The sequence below is a fragment of the Notothenia rossii genome (genome assembly GCF_949606895.1).
Source record: "Notothenia rossii genome assembly, chromosome: 6".
In the NCBI taxonomy this organism is placed as follows: Eukaryota; Metazoa; Chordata; class Actinopteri; order Perciformes; family Nototheniidae; genus Notothenia; species Notothenia rossii.
Genome location: NC_136909.1, coordinates 30,162,890 through 30,185,588, shown reverse-complemented (window position 1 = coordinate 30,185,588; position 22,699 = coordinate 30,162,890). Strand labels below are relative to the sequence as shown.

Here is a 22,699-nt window from a genome sequence, read left to right as displayed (position 1 = left end):
TGGGAATTGGCTTCATTGCTAAGTTGGCGTCTGCTTTTTCCTCAATGCAAGAGTAAATACCTAAAGTTAGAAGCCTGAACATTCATACAATTATATGTTACTAAATCCTGCGATGGAATTATTATTCCTCGGCTTCTTCGCCTTTCTGGGATCAAAAACAACATGCAAACTATGTCACGACAGCAGAAATGTTATGGCCAATACAAATACCTGATACAATTCCATTGTAAAACAAATTGAAAACCAAACAATAAATGCTGTGTACTTCATAATAATTTATTATATTTCCAAGCATATCAACTTAACTTAACAATCAAACATTTTACATGACAACATTTGAACACATCATGTTAATGTAATAGTTTACCTTCCAATAGGACAATTACAATATGATTCTATGTAACCTCACTCTGTTGACATTAGCAGTTAGCTTGCTATTCATTATTATAAGATTGCAACCACCCAGTAACTCTCCTGTTGTTAACAACACAGATTTGTTGTTCACGTCATGTTGCATTAAAAGAGGAAGGGTGCATCCCCTTGCTCGAGAAGACGTTACAACGTTATTTTTGCGAGACTCACAGTACTTGCTTATAAAAACAAGTCACGTGTTCAGAATTTTGACACCGACTTGGTACTGAAGACTCCTTTCTCATGACATCCCTAATGCAAATATTTCACCAAAGCAAACCGACAAGCCTTTGACTATTTCATACTTAAATGGTTGCTTTTCCGTGAAATCAGCTTCTTTCTACTACCTATACCTCCCCTCTATTAGCAACCACCTGATTTTAATAAGCTCTCTGTGCTCCTTATTTTCTTTTGCTTAGTTGCCCTTGCACTCGGCCAGGACACTATAACCAGCGATGACTCTCTGACCCCAAGAGACGTTTTTAAAAAAAAATCTTTATGATATGGCTTTATGTCTCATTATCACTGCATAATACAGCACAAAGACTTCTACTGTATAGATGAATTAACCCAGCATACCATTTTAAAGCCAAGCTTATGTTGGTTTTGGCACTGATTGATTAGTGACACTTTATTTTGTGGAATGTCATATTTGTCTTTTTTGCTTCTGAAATATTCAAGTATTTCCATTCACTTCAGAGATAAAACAAGAACTAATTGCATTATATGATTATGCATGAGCACACTAATGTCAGATAATTCTATCTCTTCGCTAGAGAATTGTCTCTTTTTCAGTATTTTATCTAATTGGAGAAACTACACTAATTTAATTGATAATCAAATCAACTTCTATTTTCAAATATGGTTTATAGTCATGTTTTTGGCTTAATAGACATTAAAAGCATAGATAATACAGCTGGCTACATTTACATGCTACAAGTGCATTCAGGACATTTACTGGCCTTTCCAACCTCTAATAGCCTCCATTTCAACATTTATTCTTATTCCGCTGCACAAATGTGTTTTTTAGATACAGTTTAGGAGTGATTCTGCTTTCAGGGGCTGATACTGTTTCCACTCTATTTATGTATAAATGTCCGCAAACGCTCTGATCTGCTGTGGACCCTCATCTCCTTCTTTAGAGCTGTGTGCTTCTGGGTTTAATGCGTTGTTTGTCTGTGAGATAATTTGTTTTCCTTTCAGCTTACGTGAACCACAGGCTAGTATCCATCCCTCCCTAGAAATAATAAGCAAATTACCTCCTTACAAATGTGTTCAGTCATATCTATGATTCCATTAAAGCCTCACCCTGAGATAATGCACATACCAATTTTGCAAGTCTTAATGCTTAAGAAAACTACAAATCACCTCCTTGGGGACATTCTGATCTTCTTACTCAACACCTGTCAAGTGCAAGTTGAAATATATTCAGTTTTCTTCAGACTTCTTTGGTCTTTTCTACTGTTTTTGGACAGTTCCGTAATGGTCATTATTGGCTGTGCCCGGTTTTATAGGTGAAAGACCTGTAGCGTGAGGTCTTGATTCTCAGTAGGGTTAACATAACTGAATAGCGAATATGGGTTGAGTAGATAAGTGATGTCACATTTTGAAATTAAATATAAGTTCATAACCTGTATTTAATGCACACCTGAGGGTATGAAAGGAAAACATTGTTATTGTCTATAATTATATTATTGGAATAATCCCTATTTATTACCTCTGATTATAGGGAGTAATTTCATTATAAAATATTGCTTTAGTTGGGCATATACTCTGATGGAAGAATTGTGTAAGAGATATGTATTTGAAACATGTAATATTTTATAATTGATCTATGTTTGCACAAGGGCTGTGCAATTTATCATATTTTAATCGCAATTACGATTTTGGCTTGCCACAATTACGAAAACAACATAATCGAAAAAAACGATTATTTTGCTTTGCTAGGTTGTGACCGTGCACTGCAAAATATTTGATCTAATTTATTTTATATATGTTTAGTAAAAAAAAAGTATTTGTTGATCTTGTTTATTGGTATTTATTATTTTTGATATTACTTATTTAAATGTAAATATAAATGTATCATTTATTTTATTTATTTTTGTATTGGTTTTTCAGTTGAATTATAGGTTCAGGGCAATCAACAGTTAAAAAGATACTGTTCAAATTATTATTTGTATTTGTTTTAAAGTTCAATAAAGGGATGTTTTCAAAGTCAATGAATAATCGTATTTAATAATCGTGATATCAATTATTGACCAAAATAATCGTGAGTATGATGTTTGCCATAATCAAGCAGCCCTAGTTTGCTTAGCAGCCTTTTAATTGAAAGCAACTCTCGAGAGATGGTGCTGAGCAGATTATTCTTGTTCCTATGGTAATGACTTTTTGTTGATGGATGTGATGAAAATAGAGCTTCTGGCATGTGTTTAACAGGTAGCAGAATTGGCAGCATGTGAAGTCATTTACAAGCAACACTTTGTCTGTTCCTTCACTGGGGGAACCATTACAATTCCACAGTTCCATTTCCTGCACTTCACTATTACTTTAGCATTTAGGATCCTAGTGGTTTTTCTTGCCTTTTGGGAAACGGTAATAACGTTTTTGTATTATTTGCATCATTGTTACCATCTTTTATCAACCAAATGCCTTTCAGATAATGACTTGTTTCTGATCAAAACAAGGCAAGATTTGATTCAAAGCCTGGAGCAAATATGCAGGTCAGGAAGAATATGCTACATCTATATCAGGGATGGGCAACTTTGATGGTGGTGGGGGCCACATCATTGATGTACTGGCCACCAGGGGGCCGCAGATTCACTTGGAACACACACACACAAAAGATTCCATGTGTTGTATGTGGTTGTATGTAATTATTAACAAATATACTAAGTCTGACATCTTCATTGACATTTTACAATCAAAGGGAACATCCCCCAAAAATGGGAACATCCTCTAATAAGCTCACTAAACAAATATCAGTTCACAGAAATGTTATTTCATTTTTACAAGTGGTATGTTTGTATTGAATAGTTATTAAACAGTGGAATAAAACTATTTTAAACTATTGGAAAGCACGGAAAATGTGTGTGTATTGAGATTAACCATTAAGATGACATAAACATGAAGTCATGAACACTAACCCAGATATTAGTTGTCTAACTTGAACCTAAAACACTTGTAGCCAGTCTCTGCATTCCCCTTATTCCACAATAAGGGGAATGTCAACACAGACACCTGTCAGCCCACACTCTGCTGTTCCTCAGCACCACTCCCCCTCCCTCCCGCTAAAATTATGAATGAAAAGCGTAGTAATCATAGATAACACGGCAGGGTCCGTGACAGTTTGTTTTCATCTGATTTCAAATAAACAAAGTCTTGGTTTTAAGAATATTCGCCAAATTCAGATGATAAATACAACTTTTAAGCTTGTAAAGGCATAATTACAAGAGGCAACTTAACGTCACAGCAGACATAACAACAGCCGGTGTTTCTTGTGAGGGTTTCCCCGGGAAACAAACACAATACACAAAAATGCGTCACAGATTATTTTGCGGTATTTGAAATCATGTACGCAGCTCGCGACGTAACTAGGAGTCTAGTGGACGGTATCAGTAGCCTACTACAAGTAAAAAAAAAGATATATATTTTTTTTCTTTTATTAATTACGTTGTTTATAAATTAATCTGAGGGCCGCAAAAAGAGGAGGTGGGGGCTGCATGCGGCCCGCGGGTCGCCATTTGCCCATCCCTGATCTATATTAATGTGTGATGACTAGAAAGTATCAAAAGACATGTGCCTCCATATAATTAATGAGCTTTTCCCCAGCATGAAAAAGAAAATGCTGAGTCAAGGGTTGTCTAGTTTAAAGACATAATTAGTTTGAAATCAGTCTAAGTGACAAAATGTGCATTAGTAGTATGCATTGACAGTAGGGGACCGTAGTTCACACTTAGAAACGGATTCACTTTGGCAAAGTGGTAAATTACTTTTAAATAAGTCTATTTTTTACTCTTTTTTTGCAGAGATAGAAGATTGAACATTTGAGGCAGCAAATATTTACTTAATCCACTAATCATTAAGCAAAACCAAAATGAAAACCATCGATTTATAAAGGTCTACTCTAGAGTCTTATCACAGACCAGGGAAGCCCTTTATATGAACTTCAGTTTGAGTTTGGTTTAATTCCTTATGTCCAAAATGTCCGTAAGCCTTGTAGAAGAGGGGAGATGTCGACATTTCATAGCCAGATGTGCCTCACTTGAAAAGGCCAACATATTGAAATGAACAAAGCAAAAAAAGGTTTAACAACTTAACAACTTTTCAGTGATTTCTCAGAGAAGAATTCACAACAACAGAACAAGATAATACACTCCTTACACAACAGGAATGGACATTTGTATTTAAATTTTATCCAAAGAATACAACAAAGGTGTTTTGCTCTCTACACTCACAAGACAACTACCTTTGAAATAACTCTTTAACGTACAGCTTTTTTGGGCAGGGGAAAATGTGTTTCTAAGCTCAACACAAAATTACAATCTTCTGTTTGTTGGTCAAACAAATATGTACTTGTCTCAACAAATCCATCTTGGCATCCCATTTTCCCGTAGGGGATCTGCCGCAGATAGGGTTAAAGAGCACACCTGTAAGGGATCAATACAGTGCCTGTATTACTGTTTGTTGTGATGACAGATCCTCTGCTGGGGCGCTGTGAAAATGTCACCAAATGAATGTTAACCCAACATCACATGATTGATTACGTCCAGTATAAAATCAATAGTGAAATCCTAAGAAACACACTCTTGTTCAGCTCACTGGATGCTTTTTTTTTTCAAAGCTCCTTGTGTTTATTCTCTTTTAGTATATATTCGAAAATCTCTTGCCAGTTAGGTGAGAACTAGGCCATCCTTTTCGCACATTTGCTGATCTGAATTGTGTAAGAAGCAATTTCTGCAAGCAATCAATTTCTACTCATACCAGGTTGCACCTGCAGGCACTTCATCACAAACCAATGGAAAGGCTCGCGCAATTAGTAAATCCATCAAACCAACAGTGCAATCTTATGACAAAGTCTACAATTTGCCAATCATAGTGACTAAAATCCTCTTTTGAATTCCTGTTTGCTTACCACGTATAAGAAGTGGTAAAGATAATCCAGAAACAAAACAAGTCATCATGTTGTTCTTTGTACTCTAAGACGGCATTAGAATCAGCTTGATTGGCCAAGTAATAAGAATTCTACTTACCTCTTTTCACCCTCTGTCTGAAACCAGAGCACAGTCTGTTAATAATAATAATAATAATAATAATAATAATAATAATGGGTTCCATTTATAAAGCACTTCATATTTTATTTTAAATCCCGAAGTGCTACAACAGTGAGCATGAACAGTATAAATAAACATTAGACAACACGGTAAAATTAATAAAAAGCAATAAAAATAAATAAATAAATAAAAATAAAAGGGTGATAAAAAAGGTCTAGGCAAAGTCTCTTTTGAAGAGATGGGTTTTGAGGCCTTTTTAAAAGCCTCCACGGTCTGTGGTGCTCTCATTTGGTCGGGGAGAGCATTCCACAGACTGGGAGCAGTCGAGCAGAAGGCCCGGTCTCCCATGGTACGGAGCTTAGTCCTGGGGGGTTTGAGGAGGTTGGAGCTGCTGGAGCGGGTGGTCCGCAAGGAGGTTTGGGGGGTGAGGAGTTCCTTGAGGTAGGGAGGGGCAGTTCCATGGACATTACATTGCATTTAGCGACTTACAATAAGTGCATTCGACCAGGAAGATACAACCTTGAAGAAAACAGAATCATATAAGTACATCAGATTTCATAGAGCCAAACATTTCAAGTGCTACTCAACTGGCTTTAGAAAAGCCAGCCCTTTATTAGTATATAAGTGCTTTGTTAGTAATTCAATCGCTCGAAGTGGAGTCTAAAGAGATGAGTTTTCAGTCGTCGCCGGAAGATGTGTAAGCTTTCTGCTGTCCTGATTTCAATGGGGAGCTCATTCCACCATTTTGGAGCCAGGATAGCAAACCCACGTGTTTTTGCTGACGGGAACTTGGGTTCCCCTCGCAGTGCGGGTGCAGCGAGCGGTTTGGCTGATGCAGAGCGGAGTGCACGTGCTGGGGTGTACGGTTTAATCATGTCCTGGATGTAGGAAGGGCCAGATGGAAACACTGGTGGGTGAGGACAGAGACCTTGAATTCGATCCTCAGTTCTACGGGTAGCCAGTGTAGTGCTTTAAGGATGGGGGTGATGTGTTCATATTTGCGCACCCTCATCAGGATCCTAGCAGCGCTGTTCTGAATGTATTGGAGCTTCTGGATGCTTTTGTTTGGGATCCCGATGAGGAGTGAATTGCAGTAGTCCAGCCTGGAGGAGAAAAAGGTGGTGGTGATGGTGGATGACCAAACCTGGTGTGGGGTGCCAACTATAATGGCTTCGGTCTTGGAGCTGTTGAGTTTCAGGAAGTTTTGCTTTATCCATGCCTGTATCTCCTCCAGGCAGGCAGTGAGTGTGGGTGAAGGCAGGGCTGCAGAGGAGGTAGGGTTGATCCTGAGGTACAGTTGGGTGTCATCAGCGTAGCAATGGAATGATACTCCATGTCGGCTGATGATAGAGCCAAGGGGGAGCATGTGTGAAGAGGGTGGGGCCGAGAACTGATCCTTGAGGGACACCACAGGTGACGTTGTGGGTAACCGACTCTGCCTCGCCCAAGGAGACGTACTCTGTTCTCCCGGTGAGGTATGATCTGAACCAGTCAAGGGGAGAGTCAGAGAGTCCGATGGTGGAGTGCAGACGATGGAGGAGGATGCCGTGATCGACGGTGTCGAAAGCTGCAGTGAGATCGAGGAGGATGAGGAGAGAGGGAGAGCCAGCATCAGCCGTCATCAGCAGGTCGTTGGTGACCCTGACCAGGGCAGTTTCTGTGCTGTGGCCTGAGTGGAAACCAGACTGGAACTTCTCAAATAGGTTGTTGGAGTTTAGGTGGTCCTGGAGCTGAGCAGCTGAACTAGTTTTTCCAGCACCTTGGATAGAAAAGGAAGGTTGGAAATGGGTCTGTAGTTGGCCAGGACTCCCGGGTCAAGGGAGGGTTTTTTGAGATGAGGTTTGATGACAGCGGTTTTTAGGCCAGAGGGGACATGGCCAGCCTGGATTGAGAGGTTTACAATCTTAGTGATCATGGGGCTCATGGTACAGATGTACGATTTCACAAGAGCTGACGGAAGGGGGTCCAGGACACAGGTGGAGGGCTTCATCCTCTTAACGATGCCCTCAATCTCTCGATGAGAGATGTCTGTGAAACAGCAAAGAGGCTGGGTTGTCCCAGGCTGTGGGTCAGCAGTTGTAACTGGAGGTGCAGAGGGGCTAGAGAGGAGGGAGCGGATGGTATCAACTTTGTTAGTGAAGAAGGCGGCAAAGTTGCTACACTGCTTCTCAGTGGAGTCGGAGTGTAGAGGGCTTTAGGGTTTGAGGAGGTGGTTTATGGTGGAGAAGAGTTGCTTGGAGTTTCCAGTACTGTTGTTGATGAGGGAGGAGTAGTACTGGGACCGTGCATCTCTGAGGGACTGTGCGTAGGCCTTCTGGTGTTCACGATAGGCTAACCGGTGAACAGTGAGTCCTGAGGCCTTGAGCCGCCGCTCAAGGACACGCCCAGCTGTCTTCATTCTCCGCAGCTCGCCGGTGTACCAAGGGGCTGAGCTCGAGAAGGTGACCATCCTGGTTTTGAGGGGGGCGTGCAGATCAAGGAGACTGTTAAGGGACTGGTTGTAGTATGCCACTGACTCATTTACTGATGAGAAGTTGGTGGAAGAAAGATGCTGGAGGTCCAGGGTCATGGTGTCCGGGTTGATATTCCTCAGGTTCCTGAAGCGGATTTGGCGTTTGGGCATGCTGAGTGGGGATTGGAAAGAGAGCTCCATAGAGATGGTCTTGTGGTCAGACACCCCCAAGTCATACACTAGCAGATTGCTGATGGGGGCGGAGTTTGTGATGACCAGGTCGAGCGTGTGGCCCTTGGCGTGTGTGGGGACATTAACATGCTGTGTCAGATTGAGGCAGTCCAGAAGTAGCAGAAACTCAGTGGAAAAGTGGCAGGAGGGGGAGTCGACGTGAATATTAAAATCTCCAAGTATGATAATATTGGCAGAGGTTGTGCATAGCATAGTGAGAAGGTCTTGTATCTCTGGGATGAAAGCTGAGTTGGGTTTGGGTGGCCACCGGTAGATCAGAAGTATTGTCAGGGCGAAGGGGGGTTTACATTTAAATGCAAGGCATTCAAAAGAGGACAATACAGGCAGGGGCAGGAGTGACAGTTCCAATTCCTTTCGGTAGATGACAGCTAGGCCTCCACCACGACCAGTGCTGCAGGCTTTCTCCAAGTAGCTGTAGCCAGGAGGGCAAGCTTCATTGAGGGTGGAGTAAACCTCTGGCTGATGCCAGGTTTCCGTGAGACACATGAAGTCCATTTTCTCATCAGTGATGTGGTAATGAAAAAGGATGCTTTATTACTGAGGGATTGTGTATTCAGAAGTTCTATTTTGGCTTTGGAAGGTGTGGTGAATCTCTGTAGGGGCCGGAGTAGGCTGTAATCCACTCCACGTTTTCCAGACTCCTTCGTGTGTGGCGGTCTCGCGATGCTCTCCATGTATTCATGCAGCGGTCTCGTGATGTTTCTGATTGGTTAGCTGGCCGGCTCTGTTTTGATTGGTCAAAACCCCAAAAAGCATTAAGGGGCTTCTTCAAAATGATACCAGAAACAAATCACAAAACCCAACCAGTAGAAAAGGGCCCAGAAGTCGACCCAGTGAAGAACCACAATATTAGCGGAGGGTTGGATTTCTACCTCTCGGTTGGACTTACTCTCATTAGCCAACTCAACACAGCTCTCATGTTAGAGTTGATTTGACATCTTTTTACACTCAAACAAATATGATTATGCAGCCTGAATAACGGCTTTGTAGCATAGCGAGGAAGAAGTAAAATTGCAAGACAGCCATGAGGCCTTGAGCAGTGTCTCTTTTGGATTCAGCAACTGTGACAGGAACTTAACTTACCCTACTTTTCACTGCAGATGTTAATATAACAGCTTCTTGAGGTCCCATAAATATTCCTGGGCTCCATAATCTGGAGAGCATGTAATGCAACAACAAAAGGCCTTTTGTTTACATCAGGCCCTTAATCTTTACAAAAATGTTTACCTTCTAAAACGCATTGATCACCACAAAAAGATTAGATCTTACAATGTAACACTATCTGTGTCCTCTCAGGCCTATGATGGCTGCTGCTCCGTGTTTATAGTTTTACTTATAAAACAAAAGTGCACTTGATATCCAGCACCAATTGAACTTTAAGTTGAATCCAGGAGTGCGACAGTAGTTTAATTTAGCTTATGTAGCAGCCTTTCCAACACCTCACCCCCTTCTCTCTCTGTGCCCTTTTCGAAGCAGAGAGGCTCTTTGGACTACAGTGTCAATTAATGAACCTTGTTGTCTATGTTTATGAACATTAACATGCACACGTGGAAAAGGCCATGTGAGTTTTCACGGTCCCACTTGGCACGTCACACCAAGATCGTTTCTGGAGGTGGGCGTGTTTGTTTTTCCACCGCTTCTTGTCTTGCCCCCCCTTTCAGTGGAAATGGTAATATCAAACAGTTAATTCCACCTTATGAGACTTTCACAGCTTTTTGAATGTTAAGCACTTTCTTATTGAATTGGATGTTTGCTAATATCTCACATGGCGCCGGGGATTGGCATGATTCACCCTCAGCTTCTCTCAGGGTAATTCTACCATGCAACACTCAGGGGAAGCAAATTTGCATCCATTGCATGACTAATTTAGCTGTTTGCTTTCACTGAGCTGGTGTACACAACATATATTTCTCTCCCCCTTTTCCTTTCCCCTTTCTCTCCCCATTTCCCTTTCTTTCTGTCCTCACCCCTCTCATTATGCATCTCTTCTGAGAACCTGTCAATGTGTTATTTCAACGTCATCCGTAACATCTACCAATTCAGACTGAAATACATTTTTTATTGGATTTATTTTTCTCATGGGTGCGAAGGCAACTAAAAAGGTTGTGGCAGTGTTGACTGAAATCAAGCGTTGAATATAACAGAGCAACACATGCAGCTATGATGTGGTACATAAACATACACTGCCTGCATAGGACTGGAAACTATTACTCTGTTGTTTTATTACAAGGACTAACAAAGTAACAGTTGAACTAAAAATAGGCATTAATTTTGTCTTGTCTGGTGCTGTCAACAGTTAATTTTCATCAGCAATGTTTGAAAACACAGGAGTAAAAATGTATACCTTCAATTAAGATGTTACCTTAACTGCATAAAAGCTGAGCTTTTTACTTTAGAATGAACACTCTATAATTGTGTATGTGCTGTAAATGCCAATTATTTATAAAATAAAAAAAATAACAATGACTTGTTTAAATGGGATAATTATTTTGCAATTAAGATAAAATGCCAGAGTGAAGAAGAACTTTGATGCTAAACTTTGATGCCACTACACATATGATGTTTGTCAATGTAAAACATTATTTTGTAAGTCCAGACATATAGTTTGTTGTTAAAATTTGATGTCCCGGGCAAAGTTTGGTTGTATATTTGTCCTAATTGCGTGTTATCGCAACAGTTTTACGAAAGACCCTTTCTTGACTTGTGTAATTCATGGTTCATTTGAAATTGGTTCAAAAATGTATCTGTCTATATTGTATGTATTTCTTTTTTGTTTACAAATAAGAGGCACATACAGTAGGAGTACAGCAGTAGGGCAGGACTTTACCTTTGGGGATTCAGGACGTCACCTTTGGGGATGAAAGACTCCTCAGAGTTCTGAGGAAGCAGTTAGGCTGAGTTATTGATTGTTTTGTCATTAATATCACATTTTACAACCATTGTAGCTAGGTAGCTGACTGGCTATTGGGGGAACTTTCTGCTGAACTTTGATTGGTCAACTGGTTGTCCTGGCTGAAAAAGCCATCATGGATCCAACATAAGACGATTAAAGTCGGTGAGCAAATCTGGGATATGGGAGATGGTTCAGAGGTCTGGAAACACACTAATCTGCCAGTAGCAGAAGTGCCATTGCTATGGTTACCTGCAGTCGGAAATACCTGTGCAATGGTATAGGAAAGGGATTACACTGTTGGCTGGAGCTATGCTTGAGCCACCCAATATGGGATTGGACAGACATTTGACAACTAGTCTGTATGATGTGTTGTATACTTACATTTAAAAGTAGTTTTTTTTTTTCTTCATGGTTGTCCATATAAAAGACCAAGATGGTCCTCAGCTACAGCCAAACAGCAGTGCGAAGATAAAAAAAAGTCTTACCATTTAATGCAGGAACCTCATGACTCAGTTCATGAGTCTATAATGACTCCTAATTGGTGTAGAGGTTCTTTTATGGAGGGATCTGTAATCTGAAGACATGTTTATCGCCTTTTATTTTCATGAAAATGTTCTCTCTGTTAATTCAAGTTGATGTATCTGCTCCCCAAGACAATGCGCTAAGATACAGAGCTGCCGCTTCACCGGGACACGCACATCGTCACATTAGCAGGCGACCTCTGACCCCGGAGGATGATTGGTCCCACATGCTCTGCTGCTTGGGACATTCATTGCGTAGTTAAGTGTACTGCACAAAGCCCTGTATGTCAGAGCACAAAGCTAATATGTGTTTGTGAGAGAGAAAGTAGCACCTACCAGTGATATCTTAAAGAACCGGGGTCTGGGATTTGGGGGGATTTATTGGGATTTATATTATTTTTTATCATTTAATGAGTGTAAAATCACCTGTTGTGTTTTTCTTTAGCCTAGAATGAGCTAATATCTACTTGGGAACTGAATTCCATCTCTCTACTTTAGCTCAGAAAGAAAGAACAAACACTGTCCCTAGATACGATCTCTTTCATTTTAGTGGCAGTGACTGAAAAATGAAGCCCATGCTGAAGTGCTTTAAACTTGCATTCTTGCAAGTAGGTGGGAATCCGCTGGTTGCAAAAGCTAGTCAGCTTGTATAGAAGTCAATGATAAAATGAGCCTACTTCTCCCTTGATTTATTATCTCTGTAAACATCCGTAATGGGTTTATGGTCTCATTTCAAGGTCTTCTTTAGTACAGCTTGTTGTTCATTTGGAAATTATGATTCCTCTCAGAATAAATCAGACCATAACGCAGGATATGCTTAAGGGTGCTTGAAAGGTCGCAACAACATTATGTGGTTTAGGTGATCACCTTGTTTCCTTCTTAGAACTGTTCCCTTTCAAGGTTAGTTTCAAGTCCGACAGGCTTTAAAGGAAAGGTAGTGGGGTATATGTTTGATAGATGTCCCTGAATCCATTTAGAGGGAAATGTGAGTGTATGTCTTCTTTTCTCTGCGGACCAAAGCTCATCGATGTTAATCAGGGCTTTTGCACTTTTCCCATTAACAAGTCAGGTGAGGGGTGATGTCAACACCCAGCCCTTAAGCGCCAGACGCTTCCAACACTCCCCCCACCCCCCATCCATCTACCGATATATCGGTCGTAATGAGTACTCATCCTGGCCTCCACTGACGGCCCAGAAATTGGAGTCATGATTTTGAATTTATATGAGTGTTTAGGAGTGGTGGTTAGCCCAAATGCCACTGTTGCTGGTGGAGAATGGATTTATTAGGCTGATGGTTTTTCTGTGGTAATTTGTGAACAAGTTGGAGCTGGTTGGGGCAGATAACTGGATTTGAGTGGGTGATTGGAAGTAATCTGTAATGTTGTGTAATTCTTATCAAGGAAGATAGAAAAAAAGGATCTCAGAGAAACAACCAAGCTATAAACATGAAAGATTCATAGCATTTACACTGAGCTCAAAGCATTTACGCTTTTATGGAAATCTTGTTTTGCTTTTGATTTAATTATATGAGTCCTACATTTCCCAGCACAATCATTAAAGTGTAATTTCAATCTGTTTTATGGGAAGGTCAACATTTGAAGTGTGATAAATTATTTTAAACATCACTCAAGCAAACTAAAACATGGTTTGGTTATACAAATGACTTTCAGTGTCCAGCAACCTCTCGAATGTCATTATTACCATTGTTTATCATTCAGGCCATCAAATAAAGGCTGTCCCTCTGATGTTTGAGTCGAGACAGATTACATCTGTTCCTGGTTCCATATTGTCCCTGAACCCTTCTTCTTTTTAAGCACCCTGTCACTTACTGCTTCAAAACTACCATTTAACCCATACAGCTGTGGGCCACACAGCTCTTATCGCCTCCAATGCTCTTGCTTTAATACTTGGATTAGATTAGATAGTATAAGGTTTGAGCTATGGTTTCATTTTGACTGAATTGAGAAAATACATTTTAATTTAATTAGATGCTGAGGAAAATACTGACCTTCTGGCGATACACGTGACGGAAAGAGAAGTAAGCTGGAACATGATAAAACGTCATCACTTAAAATACAAATGCAGTGTATTTTTTCACATGTACCTTTCATGTCCATGAACTGAATTTTAGAGTGGTATACAATTCAGTTAGTCTTCAAAGATGTACATTATCTATATACAATGGATATATCAACTCTATAGAACTCATAGAGAAAGAGGGAGGACGGAAGTATCTCCGAGCTTCTGTCATTTATTCCTTTTCTAATTTTCTTACTCTTGCTCTCAGTGGGAAAAGTGCAGTGGGAGACTTTTCTTCAACCCTATTAAAGGCAGCCATCTGACAAATGATGCCAATAAGATGTATAATAAACAATTGTGGCTGCTTTTTTTTCAACAATAGCCATTTGCATGCCTTTCACTCGAGTTCCCATTTGTGATGCACTCAGGATTGTCAGGGTTGGGGTGAAGCAGGCAGGACCCAAATGCAGATTTCACAGATAATACCTTTATTTCAAGGCTAAACTAGAACAAACAGAACACTAACCCGTGAAAACAGTTATAGACAAACAAGGAACTCACAAAGATTAACAGAAAACACAGAACCTAAATGCACACAGGACTAATCAAACAAACAAGAGACAGGTGAGGAGGGAGGAGAAAACATAGTGGCACCAGGTGAACACAATCGGGTAATCAGGTAGGAGGGAAAACAGACAGAAAGCAACAGGCAAGGCAGGGGGTGAACACTTTTCAAAAATAAAACAGGAAACCAAAGACAGAAAAAGACAAAACACAACACAGACAGATCGTGACAAGGATGTTATATAACAGACCTATATACATAGATATGTTTCACATATCCCCATATCAACTAAGCAGTGACACAACTTGGAAGGAAGATGAAACTGACCATGTGGTTTAACAAACTGACACAAATATGCATTATTTTAATAGCCCCTAATAGAATGTTAATGCAGATGGCTTTGTTTCCTTGGGCTCTGCTGTTACAAACAGAATTGCTATTAGAGTTTAACTTAAATCCAGACACTGGCTTTAACTCACTCGAGAACAAACTCTGTCTGCAAGTTAACAATAGAGATGAATGCAGGAATAGACACTAATCAGATCGAGTACTGGTGGCCAAAGTTTATTATTTAATTGTATTTATTATTTATACAATACAGAAAAGGAAATTTAACACAACTAAGTCTTCCTTAACTGTGACACTTCAGTCATTTGAGATGTTTAACCTTATCTTCCCTCAACTCTCCTTTTTACTGTATAGAGCTTAAACAGGTTCATGATGAAGGTCAAAGGTAGCCTCCCCGTTGGCTCTCATTCTCCCTGCTATTTCTACAGTACCATAACAAACTAAAACCCACCATTGTATTACTGCTGAACTGTCCAACCTCAAAGTGAGTTTTAGCAGCTTTCATCATTCAAACCATCAAATGAAGGCTGTCTCTGTGATCTTAAAGTTAAAGTATAGGCAGATTACATCTGCTCGTGGCTCCATGCTGTCCCTGACCCCTTCTCTTCTTTACCCGGTCATTAACTGCTTCAAAATTACGGCTCAACTCATACAGGCGTTTTCAGGCACCCTGTCACTAACTGCTTCAAAAGAACTTAGCCCATACATGTGTTAGGCAGACAGTTGTTTTTGCCTCCAATGCTGTTACTTCAATTATTGGACCAGGTTGCATTATTAGGATCCCTTTGATTCTCCAAAAAGTATTTGTTTGTGGTCACTGGCCATGGTTAATGTCAGACTCTGAAATATACTTTATTCCTATTTATCACTGACAATCCAGCTCCAAAAAAGGCACACTTCGTATTTCTAGAGTTCCATACCAAACTAAAAAACACCTTAGTATGACTGTATAGGACTGTCCAAACCTCTTATTGAGTTATTACCAGCGTTGATCATTCTAACCATCAAATGTAGGCTGTCTCTATGATCTTAAATGAACAGGTAACATCTGATCCTGGCTCCATACTATCCCTGGCCCCTTCTTATCCCTGGCCCCTTCTTCTTTTCAGGCACCACTTACTGCTTCAAAACTACAACTTAACCCATACAGGTGTTGGGTAGACAGCTGTTATTTTCTTCCAATGCTGCTTTAAGGTACAAGTAAACAGGTACTAAAAAATATTTGGGAAAATATTATCTTATGCCAAGAACATTCCCTGATTTCAGAGCTTTCAGAGATTGTGGACATGAGTAATTGCTGACTTGTTATCCAAAGCCAAGCTATCAATTTAATACAGACTATTTTATGGAGCCACAGAATGTTTCTCGAGAAAATAAATGATCGCCAGATGGTGGAGAAGGATGGTTTACAGTGCAGGTAATGGCATGAAAAAAGTTGCTGGAAGATATTGTGTTTTATTTTATTATTACGCTTTATAATGCTCAAACCTGAAACATAATATCATGTCTTCTAAAGAAAGTTGTGTGGACACCACATTTGTTCCATAAAAAAATGTAAATATTCATAAAAATTAATAGATTCACAACACAAAGTTTTTAAATCGAAAATGCTTAAACATCAATCTAACATAGCCTAATCCCATCTAACTGGAAGGCAGAGATGTTCTCTTCCATCTCCATGACAACACATCTCTCCTCTCTTTTACCGCCCTCAGATCGCAGGTGTTATATCCACAAGAACGTGTGTGTATATTGCGTTACATGACAATTTATTGTTCTCTGAAATTCACCTTGTGTCTGAAGCAAACTCGCATACAAGGACAAAATACATCCAATGATATTAAATCCAGACAGATGCCGTGTGTAATTCATTGCATACCATGTTGTTTCTGACAAACAGAAACATATTGCTATTTTAGAACAGTTCTTAAAGTGAGTTCTTTAACCCTACTAAGACTAACTTGTTCAACCCTAAAATATTCTATTAGATTGCAAGACCTGATCTTCCCCAAACAATGACATGGTCTGCTTCTAACTGGTTAACTTTCCACTGATAAACACAGTTTGAAATTAGCGTTTAGTCCACGGTTTTAGGGCATACCTGTCAACAAAGATTATTGGTCAAATACTAGCTTCTAGCTAGTGGATTGTGTAAGATTTAAATTGTAGCAAGCACATTAATGCAGTGAAGGAGGGCACATTTCCTTTTCTTTTTTCATTTTTGAGTCTCTAGTCCTTATTTTGACCCTGATGTAATTACGTCCACTGCACTTCAACCATTATTCAGAATAATGTTACTTTCCTTTCTTTAAATGTTTTGGTAATAATCTACGATCTTTACAATTGGTTCATGGCAACCAAAACCATTGCTTTTGTTTTCACTTAATCTTTGCTGCAGTATGATATCTTCGTCAATGTCAGAGCAAAATTCAAATTATACTTTAAAGGGGGCCTGTTATTATTTTTAGGGTTTCCATTTCCTGTAGTGTTTATATAGTTGTTGTTGTATGTAAATGGTCTGCAAAGGCTAAAACCCCAAAGTTCCCTCCAGAGAGAGTTCCGTCCCACACACTCCCCCTCCTGAAATGCCTCCATTGGACTCCTTTGTTTACTTCTGTAACATAACTATGCTTCTATTGGCTAGTGCTCCAACACATAGAGCAGGGCATTGGTTTCAGATAATTCAAACTAAATACAATTATGAAGCCTGAAAATGTGATAATAGATCCCCTTTTAAATATGAGCAACATTTCAAAATAGTGATGCAGTTCACTTTTTTTAAAATTATTGAATAAGACAATTAGATAATATAGAGCATGGACAATAATGGGCAACCAGTCAAGTTAAAGTGCAAATAAGGTATTTTATCATGAGCATAAGAGATGGAGAGTAAGCATCAGAAGTTAGTTGAATGTTTCGATGAGTGATTGTACAAGGATTATTGGCACCAACATTTTGAACAAAACCCAAACCTGGCCAGTACAAATCCTGGCAGAGAGGAAGGGACAGACAACGGAAAGGGGCTGACGTCTGTAACCTTGGGGGCCTAAACAGGTGCCACCAAATTACTTTTTAATGACCCTCCTGACCACAAGCACCTGCAAGAGGAGACAGGTAAGTGGAGGATCCTCCGTTTGACAGGCAGACTTCCCTAGAGCCATTCCACTATGGCGGGTGGACAAGCCTCTCTGAGTTTCCTAAAACTGAGAGAAAAAGTTTGTTTCTCTTTTCAACAGTTTTATATCAAATCAACATTTTCATATTTTAGAAAGTAGATGAGTGACTCTTGTGACAGTTAGGTCATTTACTTAGATTAGTTATCAACAAATGAATATTTACAATAGTTTACTTCAATTGTTAGTATTTACAACACAAAGAACAATTCTTTTGAGAGCGTAGAATGAAGGCAAGTGCTCCACAGGTTCAGTTTGCAAACCCACACCCTGACCGGTTAATATAAGACATGTGACCTGACCCACTATTAAACTCATTTTTCGTTAAACATTAACAATCATTAATAAAGTGGTGTTATTTTGTGCACAGCAAGCCAAAAAAGCAAACAGTGTGACCGCACTGAAAATGTCGTTTTTGATCCATGTTTGAATCAAAACACATGTTTGTTGGCTAAACACCAACAAACATGGATTAATGCAGAATATTTTGTTAGATACAAACATGTTTGTCATCTTTTTCAATGAACCTTGACTTTTGGACAGAGGACTGAGAGAGACAGTGAGAACATTACAGAGTTGGGCAGCAGCACAGTTTGTGTTTGAAAGAAAAAGTGGAACATCTTCATGAAATACGGCCAATTAGCTTGATAATATTAGTTTATTTAGATTTAAAAACAAATTGTTCAGTAATTTTCATTGCTAGTTCCTCCTGAATTTATTTTACATATTTGTGTTCCCTCTCACATTTAGTTTTTCTTCCTGTGCCCACATGTTGATTCAAATAAACAGTTTGTTGCAAACATATAAAACCCATGTGGAATGAAAACATAAACCACATTTTATACCAACAGCAACACTACCATAACATGTTAATTATTTTTTAATCAGACAGGTGCAATGTCTGCGTGCCTTGACACACATTCCTGAAATTCTTCAGAAGAGACGAAATCTCACTGTCCGTACGCCTTCCTGTCAACGTATTACTCCTCTGTCGCTGCTGTCCAGACCCCGACCACTGGTCTCACTTCTCATCTGCTCATCGGCTCCAGTACCTCTTCTTTCTCCCTCTCATTTTCTGTCACATAGGACATTGTTTCACTCTTTGTTTTTATCTTTCTGATTTCCCGGCATCAGGTGTCTCCCTATCTTCTATAGGCATCATGTTCAGCTTTTAATCCATATCCTCATGATTCGCCTCCCTGTTGAGAGTGCTGCGCATTTCCTGGTGCTCTGATATGCGTTTATCCATATCTCAGTGCGAGACTCTGAAAGTTAAAGGGGAGAAAAACAAAAGTTTTTTTAACTTGTGTGATGTTATCATCCAACCTTCCCGACTGATGATCATGGTCTGCACATCAAACGCATTTTACGTTTGGATTAAACAATTAAGCAAGCAAGTGAAGGTTAAGCATTTACATGATAGTATGTTTGTTTGTGTAGGTGAATACAAATCACCAAAGTAAAAAAATGCAGTGTCTCGTAATGAACAAAAGGGAATTGTTTGGTTTGTTTCACTTGCTGAGCATGACAATACATTCCTTTAAGATTACGTTTGGCATTACTCTGCCGCAATGCCTTTGGAAAAAAAACAAAAAAGAACTACCTTGGGTAACTGACTGTCGGCTTTTATTAAACTCGGGATTGAAACAGCAGACTTCTGAAAGCTAGACTACCTGCTTTGGGTGAAACTGCTCAAAGGGCTCACAGTAATTCTCTGTTGCAATCATTATTCTAGCCACCTTTATTTCATTTCCTTCAAACTTTATTAAAGCAGCTAAGAGCATTGGGTGCCAGACATATTATTCCACAGGGCCATTTGCATAAAACTCAACTGCGCTTTTCTGGCCATATGGGTCTCGGTAGAGCACTCTGCATTTCACTGAGGTAAAAACTGGAGGTATGTAGATGGTATCACGCAAGTCATTTTACTCTCCTAGATGGAGACTAGTGTTAATTAAACCGAGCTGAAAGCTTTGCAGTATCTCAGCATCACTATTGAGCCATTTGGATGCTGAGCAACTTTTAGCTTGTTAGCCAGACCTAAACGACAGAATATGCATGACCCCCGCTTTTTAGAAATCCTCTTGATATGTCAGAAAGGAAAATAAATATGTAATTTGAAGGATCGCTGCTCTCCTATGTCCTTGATCAAATGGAACTTTTACTTGAAGGTGTCTCTTTAATTAGCCTCTCTGCAAGTGTGGGGGAAGTGGATGTGGAGGGAGGGAGTGGGCGGATTAATGTATGGACGTGTGTGCATGAATGTCAAGTTTTTTTTATCCTTGCTTGTATATTATAAAGTGAAAATCTGATCTTAAAAAAAATAAAAAACCTAAGAAAGTTAACACAGCTTTGATCCCACCTTATATGCTTCAGTATACCTCCCTGCCCACACACATTGAGCAGGATTCCCTTGAATTCCTCTGTCCTAGCTGATGACAAAATCCAACCTTCACAGATCATTTCAAAGAAAAAGCGAGACATCTTCTTCAAACTGAGCGCACTGAATTAACGCTTATTCATGTTAACGCTTATTCATGTTAACGCTTATTCATGTTATGCAAATGTAGAACTGCATCTTCAATAAAATCAGGAAAGACACAATTAAACCTCAATGATTCCGAGAACTAGATATCAGGATATAACAAGAAGGAAGAAAACAACAAATCAGCAAGTTATAAGCATAACAGCGTGCTTCATTGAATCACTACTATAGGTAGAGGTGGTGTTCCTGTTTATTTAGAAGACCCAGGGGGATGAACGATTCAGATGCTTTCTGAGATGACGGAAATATGCAGTGATTTCCATCTGTGAGAAATGCATTGTGATGTACAAGATCAAAAGAAACTCTACTATTCACACCTTAGCTGATTTCCCTTAACATTTGACAAGTCACACATATCCCTCTTCTTCTGTCTCCTGTATCGTGCATTCTAGTTACTCTTCCTCCAACTTTTCATATGCAGAGTAGAAAAAGGGGTATCTGAATAGATGTGTTAGCAACTGTGGAGTTGACACTCATCAACTCCGCCCACATGCCTTCACCGACAGCCGTCTTCAAAACCAATTTTGGGAATCCTCTCCCTTCCCTCTACATTCATTTTCGCTTTCCCCTCACTGAACATCTACAAATCATTGGGGTGTACGATAAAAGGCATGCACACAGGGAGATGAATGGTTTAATTTTGATTCAAATTGCATAAAGTGGGCTAATCGGAATAGCTGACAAATACTCTATGAAGGAGAAGTGATAACCTGCAGGCTGCTTCCTTATTGCAGGAGATGAGGGAGAAGTACCGGGCTGGTTTACAGGTCTAATTGCAGGAGTCAGTATGGAGACTGAGAGACTGACATAGGAGGAAGAGCTCCTTTGGGATTCAACACTTAATGAATGAGAAGTCAGGATTCACAGCTTTACGTTTTTTTTCAATTAAAATCTGTTGGATTCAATCTTTTTCATGTTCTTTTTTTTTACAATTATGTTCTCCTTTTTGCATATAAGCCTGCTTTTATCTGCTTTGGTTTTGTTCCCTTTTCATCCATTGTTTTTCTTTCTGGTTCTACTGCGTTTCCTTCAGTAGCTTCCTGTATTTCTAGCTCGCTCTTATACATTTCAAACATCACTTTTTGTCAATTTACATACAATGTAGGTTCCTATCTGATGTTGTTGCCCAACATGACATCTCAATCAGGTTTGCCATCAGTTTTCTAAATGACATTCGAATGGCAAAATGATTTCCTCGAGTTAAAGGGAGGTTTTTTTTTGTATCTATGCCCGAATATCTGTATGCATGCATACCTGGGGTTTGTTTATGTACTGTATATTCTCAGGTTATTTGCATACTTGGACCTATATCAAGCTGCACATTTCATTTGCCGTTCAAACGTTACCTGGTGAGATTGCGTAAGCTTATTTTGAGTCAAAGACCATACTCTATCTATAAATCATAACACTGAGAATTTTCTTTCATGGGTACATTACAAATGTTTAATGGTGCCAAGATGTTTGTCAAACTGTAAACACATATTGACAGAATAACACATCTCCAGATGGGTATAAAACACCCTACCATTAAAAAATGAAAGCACTCTACGGATTTGTCTTTTTGAGTTACCTGGGTCCACTGAGCCTCATTGGTGTAGATAACCGTTACGGTATATCTGGATATCAACCGGCTCTTTCAAATCTGTGTTTTACTAACAGGTTAGAGCTTGTTCATGTCAAAGAGTTCACAATAACATGAAGCATTCTCATTTGCCCTGAAGGTCTGGTTTCAGGTGTCATATCCTTACCTAAGGCCGCATGACAGATCCGTCAAAACCAAAACAAATCACGAAAAGAAATGGCTGTCACCTGAGAACAAATCTTTAGACTTGTCTGAAATACGGAATATGATTCAGAGTGTCTTATGTATTTTCTCCCATCAGATGAGTAAAAGGATACAGATTAATTATGTGGGTACCGTGAAATTGATGAATATCATGAATACTAAGCTACTGTTAAATGAATTCTAGCTAATTAAACTGCTTACACTACAGCTATAATTCCCTCTACTGTAATAACAGTGGTTTGGCATCAGATTTTTAACAGCATGCTTTTAAGGGATGTCTCTTTGAGACCGTCTCATTAAGATAATGAACATCGTAAACATTATATCTACTTAGTATTAATGTCATTGTGAGCACATTTGCATGCTGATGTTAGCAGTCAGTTCAAAGCGCTGCGGTACATACAGCTTTACAAAGCTGACCAACAGTAGTTTAAGTGACAGTAAATGATCAGCAACAAACTAAA

General features: G+C 39.5%; 1 protein-coding gene across 3 annotated transcripts in view; it reads left to right on the top strand.

Moving 5' to 3' along the window:
• The window catches only part of ksr2 (kinase suppressor of ras 2), a 103,591-nt gene that overhangs the window by 34,582 nt on the left and 46,310 nt on the right, over positions 1–22,699 (top strand). The window lies entirely within an intron of this gene.